General features: G+C 36.7%; 1 long non-coding RNA gene across 1 annotated transcript in view; it reads right to left on the minus strand.

Annotated features, from left to right (window-relative positions):
* Nucleotides 1-14,644, minus strand: part of LOC107299453 — a 17,724-nt gene extending 3,080 nt beyond the window's left edge. The window contains exons 1-2 of the long non-coding RNA XR_001549182.1: nt 14,395-14,644; nt 8,927-9,035 (exon numbers count right to left, since the gene is read on the minus strand). This is a non-coding gene — a long non-coding RNA (uncharacterized LOC107299453). The remainder of the gene's footprint in view (nt 1-8,926; nt 9,036-14,394) is intronic.
* Between the last annotated feature and the right edge of the window lie 653 nt (nt 14,645-15,297).

The raw sequence follows: 15,297 nt of genomic DNA on the forward strand, positions 1-15,297 counted from the left end.
GGGGGGGGTTGGCTCCAACCCTCCTGCTCTTCCACAAGAGCTTAAAGAGCTTAAAGACCTGGCAAGATGTTCCAAAGGACTTGAGTGGTGGCGGAGTATTCAGCCGAATACTCTGGCCAATGGGGCCTGCAGCATGCCTCCTCTGCCGGCACAGATGGGGCAGGCCAATCCCAGCTATCTCCATCAAGCCTGGATACCTGGATAGAAAAATAGCTAGATAGACAGATGGATAATAGATAGATGACAGACAGACAGACAGACAGAGTAGAGTGCATTCAGAAAGTATCCAGACCCCCTTCACTTTTGTCAATTTTGTTATGCTGCAGCCTGATTATTGTTGAAATTCATTTTTTTCTCATTAATCTACACTCAATCCCCCATAATGACAAAGTGAAAACAGAATTTTAGAAAAGTCTGTAAATTTATTAAAAAGAAAAAACTGAAATATCACATTTGCATAAATATTCAGACCCTTTGCAACAACACTTTAAATTTAACTCAGATACCTCCAATTTCTCTTGATCGTTGCTGACATGTTTCTACACTTTGATTGGAGTCAACCTGTGGACATGATTGGGAAAGGCACATACCTCTCTATAGAAGGCCTCACAACTGACAATGCATACTGTAGTAGAGCAAAAGCCATGAGGTCAAAGGAACTGCCTGAAGAGTTCAGAGACAGGATTATTACAAGGCACAGATCTGGGGAAGACTACAACAAAATTTCTGCTGCACTGAAAGTTCCTAAGAGCACAGTGGCCTCCATAATTCTCAAATGAAAGAGATTTGGCACAATTTGGCAATTGGGGGAGAAAGACCTTGGTAAGAGAGATGACCAAGAAGCCGATGGTACTCTGATTGAGCTCCAGAGATCCTGTGTAGAGATGAGCCAGAGTTCCAGAAGGACAACCATCACTGCAGCTCTTCGCCGATCTGGGCTTTATGGGAGACTGGCTATACAGAAGTCTCTCCTCAGTGCAAAACACATGAAAGTCCACTTGGAGTTTGCAAAAAAGCACTTGATTCTCAGATTATGAGGAACAAGATTCTCTGGTCTCAGGAAAACAAGATTGAATTGTTTGGGCTCAATTCTAAATGTTATATCTGGAGAAAACCAGACACAGCTCATCATCTGCCAAATATCATCCCAACAGTGAAACATGGTGGTGGCAGCATCATGCTGTGAGGGTGTTTTTCAGCAACAGAGACTGGGAGTCTGGTCAGGGTTGAGGAAAAGCTAAATGGAACAAAGTACAAGGATATCCTCAATGAAAACCTATTCCACATGCTCAGGACCTCAGACTGGGCAAAAGGTTCACTTTCCAATATGACAACGATACTAGGCACATAGCCAAGACAACACAAGAGTGGCTTAGGAACAACTCTGTGACTGTCCTAGAGTGGCCCAGCCAGAGCCCTAACTTGAACCCTGTTGAACGTTTCTGGAGGCACCTTAAAATGGCTGTCCACTGGTGGTTGTCATCCAACCTGATGAGCTAGAGAGGATTTGCAAGGAAGAAAGGCAGAAAATCCTCCAATCTGGGTGTGCAAAGCTTGTCATGTCATACCCCCAAAAGACTCGAGGCTGTAATTGCTGCCAAAGATGCTTCAACAAAGTACTGAGTGAAGGGTCTGAATACTTTTGCTAATGTGATATTTCAGTTTTTTCTTTTTAATACATTTACAGACATTTCTAAAATTCTGTTTTCACTTTGTCATTATAGGGTACTGAGTGTAGATTAATGAGGGAAAAAAATGAATTCCAACAACTGTAGAATTGGGCTGTAGCATAACATTGACAAAAGTGAAGGGGGTCTGAATACTTTCTGAATGCACTGTAGATAGATAGATAGATAGATAGATAGATAGATAGATAGATAGATAGATAGATAGATAGATAGATAGATAGATAGATAGATAGATAGATATAGACAAACAGACAGACAGACAGACAGATAAATAGGTGACATATATTCACTACTGCACAATATAGCTCAAAACTGCTGTTTCTCAGGAAGATACCCATCAGATTTTTTTTCTTATTTAATTATAGCTACAAGTCGTGGTCCTGATTTTCAAAAATATTAAATTCCCTAACTGACATGGACTGACTGAAATTGCCTTTATGACTGTTCTTAGAAAAGCAGTTTCCATGTGGCAACCATATGTTTTGTCTACATCTTTATTTTAGATTTGGGTGATTATTACTCATGTGGCTCTTGTGTAATAATACCTCAAGAAGTGCTTTATTGAACAAAAACATGTTACACTAGTGTAATGTAGTGAAGTATCTTAGGGAGGCACATCAGAACTAATCATCTCAAAATTTGAGAAATGTCAAAATTTGAGAATTCATTTCAAAATTCATCTCAAAAAGAGCAACTTTGTCAAGTGCCCTGGAAAACAGGAGATTCAGGCAGTTCAAATAAAGATTTATTGCAAGCTTAAGCCCTCTACAAGAATCTGGCCAACTGACCATTAAGGGAAATGTGGGAAAGGATAAGAGAGGGTGGCTGGACTTAGATTTTTTGCAGGCCCAAAGGAACTTGTTACACGTTTGATCCCTCCCTCAGGCTCAGCCTGGTCATCTCCTACAAGCTTCTGCCAAAAAGTAGAGGTGCTTCAAGCTTTGCTCAGGTTTCTGATAATGTTGAGAGTAGGATGTGTTTCAGTATGTAAGAATTTATGCCAAATTGTATTAATTATGCATCTCTGAACCAATAATTTGCCTATAAAATGTATTGACCATTTGGAAGAGGAAATGATAATGCTATTTTTATTGTTAATAAAGGTATTTGTTGGATTCATGGACAATAATAATAGTTTGTTCTAATTGTGACTTGCAGAGATAAGATATATGGCTAATATTTAGATTTCAAGAGTCATATTGTCTGATGGTTGGTATGCACGCATTCCTATATTCACAGAGTTTCTTTGTCCCATTATCAGGAAAACAGAAAGGGGAAGACAACCCTCTCCCCTGTCCATCTATACTTGCAACTGAATAGCAGGCTGCTGTGGAGTTCTTCCATAACAGAAGACCATAAGCAGTGTTCTCCTCACATTTTTTTCCTTTGGATAAATATTTTTCACTCAATCATCTGTTTTGCAGGATAGAAGCACTTGTAACAACAGCTGGACATGTAAAGAAAGAGCATCAGGAGTGGGCTGTAGGGAAGAGACCACAGAAGCCATACATGGTCCAGGAATATTTTCCCACTGCTTGTGAATTAACATCCTGTTTGCTTTGGTCTGCAAAGATATTACTCACATGGAAACTGTGCCTTACAACTAAGCGTCTATGGAGATTCTCAGTCATCCACGTCATAGTTATCCCAAAGGTGCTTTTTCATGAGGCAACTGGACTTTCTTGTTTTTCTTTGAAGACGTTTCATTTCTCATCCAAAAAGCTTCTTCAGCTTAGAATAGAATAGAGCTCGAAGGGACCTTGGAGGACTTCTAGTCCAGCCCCCTGCTCGAGCAGGAGAATCTATACCATTTCAGACAAGTGACTGTCTAGTCTCTTCTTAAAAACCTCCAGTGATGGAGCACCCACGATTTCTGAAGGCAAGGTTTTCCACTGGTTAATTGTCCTCACTGTTAGGAAGTTTCTTGCATGAGAAGCAAAACGTCTTCAAAGAAAAACAAGAAAGTCCAATTGCCTCACGAAAAAGCACCTTTAGGCTTACAACTAAGCATGGAGAAGTTGTTTGATTAATCTTAGCAGCAAGTTAAAGTCCGAAGACAGTATACTTTGACCAAAAATAAATGTTCAGATGTTCCTAATAATACTATGGAAAAATTCAACTGGCACTCTTAAGCATGATGATATTTAAATCTCTGCAACTTTTGATATGAAATAATGACTTATGAATTATGAAGACTAACATAGCAAAAATTACAATTATACTGTCTAAATTATAAATGGATATAAAAATAAATGATTTATGGATGTAGGATTACACTACCAAGAATTTCTGATTTCTAGCAATGCAAAACACAGCAACTATAAAAAAAATATTTTCTTTCTTGAACCGCATTTTTGAATTTAAGAAAGTTTGGGGTAGTCAGGAGTACTTTTTTAAATGTATGATCGCATTTTTTTTAGTGCTCAGATAAATTCTTGGGTTTAGAATGTTTTTATTTTAACTATTCATAAAACTCTACTTGGTAAGTACTAGGTTTTTGTAGAAAAAAAGCACATACTGAATCCTCAAGTCTATACAACCTAGAATAAATGAAGTGGCTGAAAATTTTTGGAACTAACCGAGCAAGATTATTTTAGCACATTCCTATTTTGTTAAACTAGAGAGACTTCAGGATGTATGGACTAAATACTCTCTGTTGACATTGGGTATAGAGTTAGTCCTTGTTTAATGACAGCAATAAGCACTGGAATTTCTGTCGCTAAGTTATGTGGTCAAAAAAGCACAATGTCACATGACCATGCAGCCTAGTGACAGAAGTTCTGGCACTTCTGGCTGAATGAATCACTCTTGAACATTAAGCAAGGATGTCACATGGTCACCACTTGTGACCTTCTACCTGCTTCCCCATTGACTAAAATATAGCAACAACTAAACAGCACAAAAATAATATATTAAACACTGTCTTTGCTTTTAACTAATGGTTCTTCTTCTTTTTTTTTGCAGTTCCAATAGGGTAACTCTAGTTAAAATGCAAATAATAGTTGTAGTGCCATGGTTAAGATATGGCTCAAGGACAAGAAGCTTCAGGTTCAAGTTCACCATTCCTCTCACTTGCTGACTTTACACTAATAACTCTTCTCAGCCCAAATCTTCTGGGGACAAATTAAAGAAAAGACAACTATGTGCTCTATTTCAAGAAGGGCAGAATGTAAATCTAACAAATTAATATACAATATGTATATTATCAAACATTTAAATATAATATGAGAGAAGAATGGTAAATGAAGACAAAGATTTGCTTTTTTCCTCTCTATTATAATCTTATGAAAATCAAATCCCCTGGTTCCTATTAGCCACAGATGAAAACTTGTGGCTAATAAAGCAGATGTAAAACATTTGCACTGAGATGATGGTAGTTGAGGAAACACTCAATTTTATCTTCCCTGTCCCTGAAGCAACCATTGAAAAACAGCCACAACAAAAATGCATGTTAATGGCTTATGCAAAATTAATGTTATCTCTGTCTGTATCTCAACAAAAATATTCAAAAGTGTTTAGGCTTTACATACTTTCATCCTTGAATGCACATATTTTGCTTTACATGCCAGTAGCCTCCTACAGTTTGTTTTTTTGTTAAAGAAAGACCATTGTTCTAAAAGAAGAAAGATGAATCATAGAAAAGCCAAAAGGAACTAAGAAGCATGACTCAATCTCCTTAATGGGACAGCTGCTGTAATAATGTTTGACTGGTAATTGTCAAATGCTTCAACAAAGACACAGGATCAAAATTGTATAGGACTAACTAAGGGTTGTTTTGGCAATCTGAGGAACATGCCACAAGATGTGCTACCCAGAAAAAGCTTCTGTAATTTATATCTTTTATAAATGTTAAGGGCCTCCCATTCAAATCTCAAATCAGTCCTCCATCCTATCAGTCCAAACTTCTTTACCCATTTCATACAAATATGAAGTAGCAACCTTTTCTTTTAAGCAGATATACACTGCTTACTTGTAAACTTCATAGACAGATACCTCAATAGCACAAAAAAAAACATTTTTAATGCACTGATGGTAATATTGTATACCATTGTTTTGATACTTTCAAAAGCTATAAGGCCAATTAGCTGGGTTTTTTTTAATAAAAAAACTTATTTTGAGGTTTGCTTTTTAGTTTTTCCAATCTAAGTATTATAGAATTAATCACTAATGTGGAAAAATGACACATAGGAAATTGCATTATGACAGACACCCAGAGACAATACTTACTCCACCCAACATGCTAAGCTAGGGATTTTCAAACAGTGGACCACAAATCCCTACTAAGCTGTAATTTGAGGGGGTTGTTGGGTTTTGGGCAACTTGCACATGTGAACAAAGTCTCTGCCATAATTTATCCCTGCTTTGCCTACACAAGTCAATAGCTAAATTACCCAAGGAAAGCCTATAGCAGCAAGTAATGACAGTTCTGGCTTGGCCTGCACAAGAGAAATAATGAGCAAAGCCAGGATTATGGTTAGGCAGGCCTCCAGTTTTATACCTGTAACCCAGAGGTGCCAAACTGCCGGCCCATGGGCCGGATGCATCATGTGGAAGGGGGAAAAAGTCATGATACATCGTGACAGGTCATGTGACAAGGCAAGTTTGACACCCCTGCTGTAACCTAACTTGCACTTGTAAAGCTGAATCACTATCTCACCTGCTCTGTTTTCTTAGACAATCCCAAAACTGGCTTATTAAAACAAAACACGCAGTAATGTTTGGACTAAGTACTGACAGAGCTTCTGTTCTGCATGTATTTGTATAAGTTTTATGTTTGAGTATGGCTTGTTTATTCAAAGCTCTATTTCTATCAGAATTTAACCTTGATATCCCTACAGGTAGTCCTTGACTTACCATTCATGATTGTTCAAAGTTAAAGTGGGGCTAAAAAAAAGTGACTTTATGATGGTCCTTGTACTTACAATCTTCACAGTGATTCCATGATCCTATGGCCAAAATCTGAGTGCTTGGCAATTGGCATGTATTTATAACAGCTGCAGAGTCATGTGATCACCATCTGCAACCTTCCCAGATGACTTCCAACAAACAAAGTCAACGGGAAAACCAGTTTCACTTAATGACAGCAACAAAAAAGGTTGTAAAATTGAGCATGACCATATCATTTAGTGATGGAAGTTCCAGTCCCAATTGAGATTGTAAATCAAGGACTATCTGTATGACATTTGAATTTGTTTTCAGCACAGGTGATGGCTGGGACCAAGAAGCTAGCATGCAAAGCAAGCTTCTTGGCACAGAAGCGTCCTCTCCAATATCTTGCTGCATCTGTCAGCAACTGCTGCATAATATAACTTTTATTTTTTTCCTATTGGAGATCTAGTCCTAGCTAAAATAATTGGTAAGAGTAGGAATATGATAAATCAATATATATTTGCATTAATATATAGACACTTTTGTGTATGAGAGAATATAAGAAAAATATGTTATCCTTGCTGAATGACAAATGAATATTTGAAATCCTATTCAAAAGATAAAGGTAATGGTTTCTCCTATCCAGTCGTGTCTGAGTCTAGGGGATGGTGCTCATCTCTGTTTTTTAGCCAAGGGAGCCAGTGTTGTCCAAAAACACTTCCATGGTTATGTGCCCAGCATGAATATGTGCCCAGCCACACAGAACGCTGTTTCCTTCCCACCAAAGAGGTACCTATTTATCTACTCTAATTTGCATGCTTTCAAACTGCTATATAGGAAGGAGATGGGGCAAGTAATGGGAGCCCACCCCATCATGCCACATTCATGAACCTGGGCTGTCAGCTTTCCAGTTGACAAGCTCAGTGTATTTAACCGCTGAGCTATTGCGTCCCTGTTCAATTTCACCTTTCTTTAACACATACATTGATAAATGTTTTAAGTGAGCACATGCCTGGGAGGATTTTTTTTTCCTTGACGGAAGATAATTACATAAATCTGGGGTCTCCTTGATTAAGCATGGAATATTGTTATGATTTAAGATACATTAGATATAACAGAAGAACTAATACAAAAAGTTTTTACTTTTTTGTTTATGAATCAATAGTAATCATATCTGAGCAGGAATCATAACTGATTTAAAGTATAGTGATGTGTTAACAACTATCTTCCTGAAAATGATAAAAATATATATAATGTTCCGTTAGAAGAGAGCCCTAGTTCCACAAGTCAGAACAGATATTACCCCTGTGGAGTTTAATCATGGTGCCAACTGAATCCAAGGGAAATGAAATAGATGAGTGGATGGCAATTCCCTGGCACATGTTGCTCTTTTTGTCAAAAAAGAGGTCCAACATGTGACCATCTTTCTACAACAGGCAATTTTTTCAGTGCTGAGTTGCTACTTCATGGAATGGTTAAAGGCAGGAAGGTTGATGGCAGAAAACACTACCAAATTTACTGCCAACCATTTACATTAATGCTTAAATCTTAAACTCTCTTATTAGAGAGTCAAATCTTACCAACTATTTAGGGCATCTGGACCGCTTAAACTAAATTACCAGGGGGCAACAAAGAGTTAAGAGTTCTGTGACTATTTTTATTGCCCTGTAGGGGTAGTTCAAATAGTAGCAGTTCAAATTAGGTACTCCTAACTTACTTCTAATCATACATAGGATTCTGAATGGTTTGCTTTTATTATTCATAACGTCTTCCTAAAATACCTTCTACAAGCTTTTTCATTGGTACAATTCACACAGTTTATTTTTACTTCAACTGTCTTTTTTAAATAAGTCAATGTCTAGAAAGGAGTTCTGTCTGAAAGTTGGATTTAGGCTACTTGCAAATTCCACTTTCAAGCATGGGACTCTCCAGATAATCCTGGGGTGTTTATCAGCTTGGCCTTCCTTACAGGATTTATCCTCAACAATTCTTTCTATGAGGTAATGAATATGAAAATTAGTCGAAGTTGCACATAAAGCAGGTATTGGACATTCCAGTAAAGGGATTTTTGGGCTTGAATGAAAATGATATATTTTAAGTACTGAGATTGATCCTGTCTTTTTAAAAAAATAGTGGTTAAAAAGTACACATTTAAACATTTCAGAAAATTTAGAGTTGAATATGTTTTAAATAATACTACAGGAAACATCTTAAACATCCCGAATACTGTCCCCATGTTTTAGAAAGAAAAACAAAGCAAATAATTTCAGCCACCTAAGAAAAATCAAGTACTCCCTTGAAGAGTAAAGACAGTATAATTGGAAGAAACAAAGGCAAGTGAAAGAATATTTCCATAGACTGACTATTACCTGGGGAATCATTTAGACTGAAGGCAATTCGTATCCTTTTATCAGCAGGTACCCTTGCTGTGGTGATCATGTGGGCACTCGAACCTATGCGTCTAGTTGTATGTTTCACCTAGAGAATAAAATAGCAAATTTTTATAGGTCATGCAAATTCATTGATGCTCCTATAACATGTTTTAAATGATGTTCAACTAAAGATTTCCATCCAGATTTTTCAACAATTTCAGATGCTCTCTTCATTTTCCCTAAAGAAATTATGGTCCCATAATACTTGGTCATATTCAAATGCAAAGTAGAGAGATTTTAAAATGCAAAACAGGCTTGCTTTGATAAGAGGGTCTATTTAAATATTTGACATGCTCTACAGAAATGCAGAGCAAGTTATAGAATTGTGTTGGGTGTGATGATCATCAGCAATTTTTATTGGTTTAGACAAGTCTGTCCCTTCCTCCCACAATGACCCTTGGTATTTATTTATTTTTTTTTACAAAATTAAAGACAAATGGATCAGACTTTTGTTTTCTAGATTAGCCTATCATTAGGCAGAATAAAGCAGTTGTCTCCAGCAACTGTTAATTAGACTGCTGTATCAAGTGACTGCGACAGATATAATTCTAATACAAGTATTTGAATTAAATGGAAATGCTGATCTCATCAAATTCTGTGAATTATGCTTTTTAAATTTTTAGTTTTCTGTCTATGAATATGTGTTTCCTTTTTTTAAGAAAAGACTTTCTGTATGAATCATTGTGCTGATGCAACGGACTTGCTTTAACTTTAACTCTACAATGGAAGCAAGGATTAAAACAAACCACCATAGTTTAGTTTAGCACAAAGTGTAATCTGAGTCAATGAATGCAACCCAGCAGCTGTTATACTGACTTTCATGATAGAATGTGGTAGAATCAAGGGCAAAATGGAAATGGGCAGTGTGGATGGTATTGATGTAACTTTTTCTTATGTCCTTTGAGAAAGTGACTTTCTATTTCTTAATACATTTCTGTAGTTTGCATAACGTTCCCAAAAGGGAATAGTATTATGGGTATGCATGTAAATAGATGCAACTATAATAGATAAACAGGCTAACAGATTGCATGAGAACAACTAACTTGTATCAGTTCTAAATGATAGGAGCTTGCTAAACAAAAAGCTTATGACATTTCAAACCTACTCTATACTATGCAGACAGCTAGCATAGCTTTTCTGGAACACCATTCCAAAAATTAGGTTACTAGGTTAGGCTGATCTGTGGGTAAGCTGTAATCACAGCCTTTAATTCCTATGTAAATTATGCACTTTCATTGAAGTTCATCATGGTTACTTTAATACAAGATGTAGGAAGCCACAGAATCATTCTGATGAAGTGAATTATAGTTCACGAAAACACATCCTTTTTAATAAAAATTATTCCAAAAAAAGCTACCAAATCCATCTGATTTTGCGCTACCATAGACTAACACCACTTTTTATACAATGTCAATAAGGTTAATTATAATTCATATTCCAGCAGTGACTTATAGTAAAAATAACTTCTTCCCAACTCCTAACTAGAGCCACACCTTTTATTTTAACTACTGCTGGACAGTGTCATGACATTTTAGGGAAGCTTACAGATAGTCCTTGACTTATGACTGTTTAACAACGGTTCAGTGTTACAACAACCTTCAAAGAAAGGATTTACAACTTGTGCTTTCATTTATGACCGTCACACCATGCCACGTTCATGTGATTGCAGTTGGAGCGCTTGGCAACTAGCTTGCATTTATGACCGATTGCAGCATCCTGTACTCATGTGGTCACAATATGCAACATTTTTGCTGATTTCCAGCAAAAAAAAAGCGCCCATTGCAGAAGCTGGATTCACTTAATGACCATATGATTTGCTTAATGACCTTTGAAAAATTGTCATAAAATTGGGTCAGACTTGACTTACAACCACAGCAACGTACAATGGAAATTCTGGTTTTTGTGTGTGTGTGTGTGTGTGTGTGTGCGTGTGTGTGTGTGTGTGTGTGTGTGTGAGAGAGAGAGAGAGAGAGAGAGAGAGAGAGAGAGAACACATGTGCTAAATGACTTTTTGATTGGCATCACAAGAAACTGACTATCTGGAAGTAGCCTAAAGCTTTTCCTGCACAGGTATCTTCAATTGATATTCATTCCTGGCTACACTGTCATGAAATGAAAATGCTCTAGCAGTAAACCATATGTTGATTGTTAGAGATAACCATAGTTCTTGAAAGCTCTAAAAAAAAGTCCAGTCTAAGTATCTCCTTGTTCTCCCTCCACAGGCATATCCTTCAAACAGATGGGCAGGTGCCCAACTATTCCTTCTCCACAATCCATTTCCCTGGACTTCTGTTTTTAAAAGAAAGTTATTTAGCTTGGTCGCAGGTGATGAAGAGAAAGCCTAGAGAGCATTTTTTGCTGCCCGCTCTTGATTCAACAGATTGTCTGCACAAAACACAAAACAAAGTACAACTGGAAACAATGGAGGTAGGGAAATCTCTAATACTAGATCATTTATCCACTCGTCGTATTGTAATTTTACTTTGAAAGTGGTAATGATCTTGTAAAGTGATGGCAGTACACTCTTCCAGTTTTAATTCCTAAACAAAATTCGGTCCAAAATAAACTCACTCAGTTGCATGTACATTCTATCTCTTTCCATCTGTCAGATGTACATGTATATGCAACTGAGTGAGTTTATACTGCAGCCTTTACACCTTATCTGATGCTTTGAAATTCAGACTGGTCTGTAATATCTACTTATTTATTTAACAGAACTATATTCTGCAGTGCTTCCCACAAAGTAAACCTAAAGGGAGACTGATCGTGTAATGATGGTCTCCAAATCTTACAGCCTTCTGAGGCAGCACTTTGCTCTGAAGACCATAGATCTCAGACCACCATTATGGGGGGGGGGGGAACTGTTCTACAGGCTAGGCAGACTCCAAGCTGTTTAAGGGTTTATACTCAGTGCTTTTTTTCTTTAAAAAAAAAAAAAAAAGGTGTGGGAACTCACACATGTCATACAACCTGCCTTGCCTACCCTACAAGGTTCCATCCAAAAAAGGTGCCAGAACTCCATTCTGGCCGTTCTATGAGAAAAAAAGCCCTGTTTATACTATAATAATAACAAGCACACTGAATTTGTTCTTGAAATCAGTTGGGAGCCAATGCAGCTTAGGCAGATAGGTATAATATGCTCTCACCAAGACATACCTGAGAAGAGTCTTGCTGCTGCATTTTGAATCTGCTGTAATTTCCCAATCTCTTTTAAGACATCCCCAGGGGGCACCTTGTTATAATTGTAATGGCAAATGACTAGAGCAAATATCACAGTTGCCAGATCAGGCAGCTCCAGGAACACTCCAACCACATAAGACAAGAAGCACTTCCAAAGTGGTGAGGTTTCCTGGATCTGAAAAGAATGGGGTTGAAAAATTACACTTTTATCTTGATGTCAAGACGTACTGTTTTCCAGGAAAGGAGAAGGATATGGAAAAGACCAGATCTTTAAATAAATCCCAAAATATTTTGGGGTGGGGGAGGGAGGGAGAGTTTTTGAGATACAATTTAAAAATGCAACAACTTAATTTTAGTTTAAACTTGTCTTGGAAACTGTGTCATACAGACAATTGGTACTGCTATAATTGTTGTGTAAAAAAATGCCTTAGATATATTACTCTCTATATTGCTCCTATCATTAAATATCAAGTATGCTTTTATATCCATAAGTGCAAGCTTTTTTTCTGCAAAATCTGTGCTGACCAGGCCATTGCAATTTCATGGGTGTCAGAATATAATTGTGTGTAGCATTCTCTACAGTTTTAAAGAATAAGTCTAAAAAAGTCTCAATAGCTAAAAATAACAGTCCATAATTAGAGTTTTCTGTATTCCTTTTCAGCTCAGATAAGATAGCTATTGTTATAGTAACAGACAACTCTTCATGGAGCAGGTTTTAACTATACAAGTAAAAGTACAAAACAGAATTAAAACTGGTTTATTGGTGAGATGTAAACTGAATTTAAATTCAGCATGACACTCTTTTTACTTGTTGGCCAATGTATATATAATTTCCAATATATCTTGAATTCTGATTGTGAAAAGAAATAATTAATTATATTCTTAATCCAGGAATCTTTGTCATTCAATTGAGGATAATATACTAATGTAATTTGTAGGTACTGGAGAACTAATACATTTGACATTTTTCCACTATAGAAATTATCTCATAGTTTATTATACTCCATAATATAACAGAATACATATTATTGTACTGTCTCAAGCTAAACTTTTTTGTGCCTAGCAAACAAGAAGTGGTAAAATGCTTTTAAAGTAGCTTGCTGATGCCCCACCCCTTTTTTTTTCTTCAAATACTGATAAGGCTACTATACTTCAGTTACAAAAAATCCAGGCTGATGCTACATGGAAAGCAAAAGTTAGTGTTCTATATCTCTTTGTGCCACTAGCTGGTTTCTGAACTTTTGCTGCCCATGTATGTTGGGTACTGGAATATTAATACCTAAATCAGATAAAGATGCTAAATAGTACAGTTTTAGATCCGCTTGATTCTGAAAATAGTTTGGCAAAATTTTATATCTGCTAGCCTTTCAAATAAAATAAAATTCAAATAAATATATGAATTCTGTCATACTTTAGATAAAATTATATAAACAAAATTTGGATTAATGGTTTGTCTGAAATACAGTACTAGACTTCAAACTGTGAAAAGAAAACCTCATATATCATTTTTAGATTAGAAAAAATACAATTATGTTTTGCTTTCCTATTCACTGAGTACAAAGTCTAGTTTTTGACTTCATATCACAGATGAAAGCTTCAGTGATGCTACAAATGTAGGGTCTAATTTATTCCATTAATTATGTGACTTGCCAAAAAGTAAAAAAAGCACGAACTACTACATATTAAAAACACATGAATTCTATTTTTAATGACATTAATTTTTAGAAAAGATTATGCTATTAACTGGTTAAAAAAGTACAAATATTTTAGCCAGAAACTTGAAATAAAGTGTACCAAGTTCTTTTTTTTAACAAACCCATAAAATAATTTTCAAATATCCATTTTTAAGCTTTCCAGAGAGATCCGTTCAATACAGATGTATTTTTCTCTCATTTTAGCATATATCCAAGAGGTTTTCCTCTTAGAAAAATAAAGCAAAAGGAAGCTATAAAAATATCAGAACAAAGATATAATGTGCATGTATCATCTAAACTGAACTAAATAAAACTGCTTCAAGCATACACCTTGATCTTTTCTTTTGTGTAAGACAGACAGCTTTGATTATTGTATTCTTTGTCTAAAATAGTCATCTAGGAAACAGCTCTTTAGTTGGCTTATCTGTGAATCTGCATGCACTTTGCTTATATCTAAGAAACTTCAGCTCCCGAACCCGAGTGTGGTTACAACTCAATCAGTTAGTCCAGTTTTCACACCTGTTGCCTTACCTCACTTAGTGGTGTCTGCACTTGTATAAATCCAGGGCCAGCCTCTGCCTTGACTTGTTGTTGCCTTTATGGAGTAAAGATTCAGGAAAAGAAAAGGCTGCACCTGCTACATAGCAGTGAACTGACAAGGTCTGAGAAGTTGAAACAGCTGTCAGGACAACATGCTGCTACCTGCACTTCCCACAGGCTTTTTACACCATCAGGACCACCCTTTTCTGTCTTCCGTCCCAATTCCACAGTCCCTTCCCTTCCCAGCAATGAAAGATTACAGCATTGTCATGCTTCCTGAGCACCCCCCCCCCTTTTTTCAGGAACCGTATTAAAGTAGCCAATTGTCTGGAGGCCAAGATGTTTAATTCATTAGTCCTGCCAAACCTAAAATACAAACCGACTTGCTTCATGGGACTGGAATGTTTTCAGCATGACCCAATCAGTGTCTGTGTCTATTCCAGCAAACTGGAAAAGATAGCCTGACTCCAGTCAGCAAAAATGTCTGCTGCTCCTATCAGCTTGGGGTGAAGTTGCCAATTTGAACAAGCGGCAAGCGAGCTTACGGCAAGATCACTGCTGCTGCTGCAATCAAGCCAAGCAACTGGACTAGCAGTTTTCTTGCCGACACTTGAAGATATCAACAATACTGCACTGTCCAGTAAATTAGAAAGTAGAATTTGTAGCACTAAAGAAGACAAGGGCTACCAAACCTGGGATGTTCAAATCAGATTTACATCTATAGAGAGAAGAGAATTGGGGTTTTCTATTTATTTCTGCTGTTGTCTATTGGTTGCCGGGATTTTTGCAATCCAAATACAGTAGCCCCCATTCATAGATGTTTTGGAATAATATCTAATATAAGCTTGGTTCTGAAGTGAAGTTATATACTTTCCTTAAAATATATTGCTTATA

This window comes from Protobothrops mucrosquamatus, unplaced genomic scaffold, assembly GCF_001527695.2.
Source record: "Protobothrops mucrosquamatus isolate PMUCROS unplaced genomic scaffold, P.Mucros_1.0 scaffold4947, whole genome shotgun sequence".
Lineage (NCBI taxonomy): Eukaryota > Metazoa > Chordata > Lepidosauria > Squamata > Viperidae > Protobothrops > Protobothrops mucrosquamatus.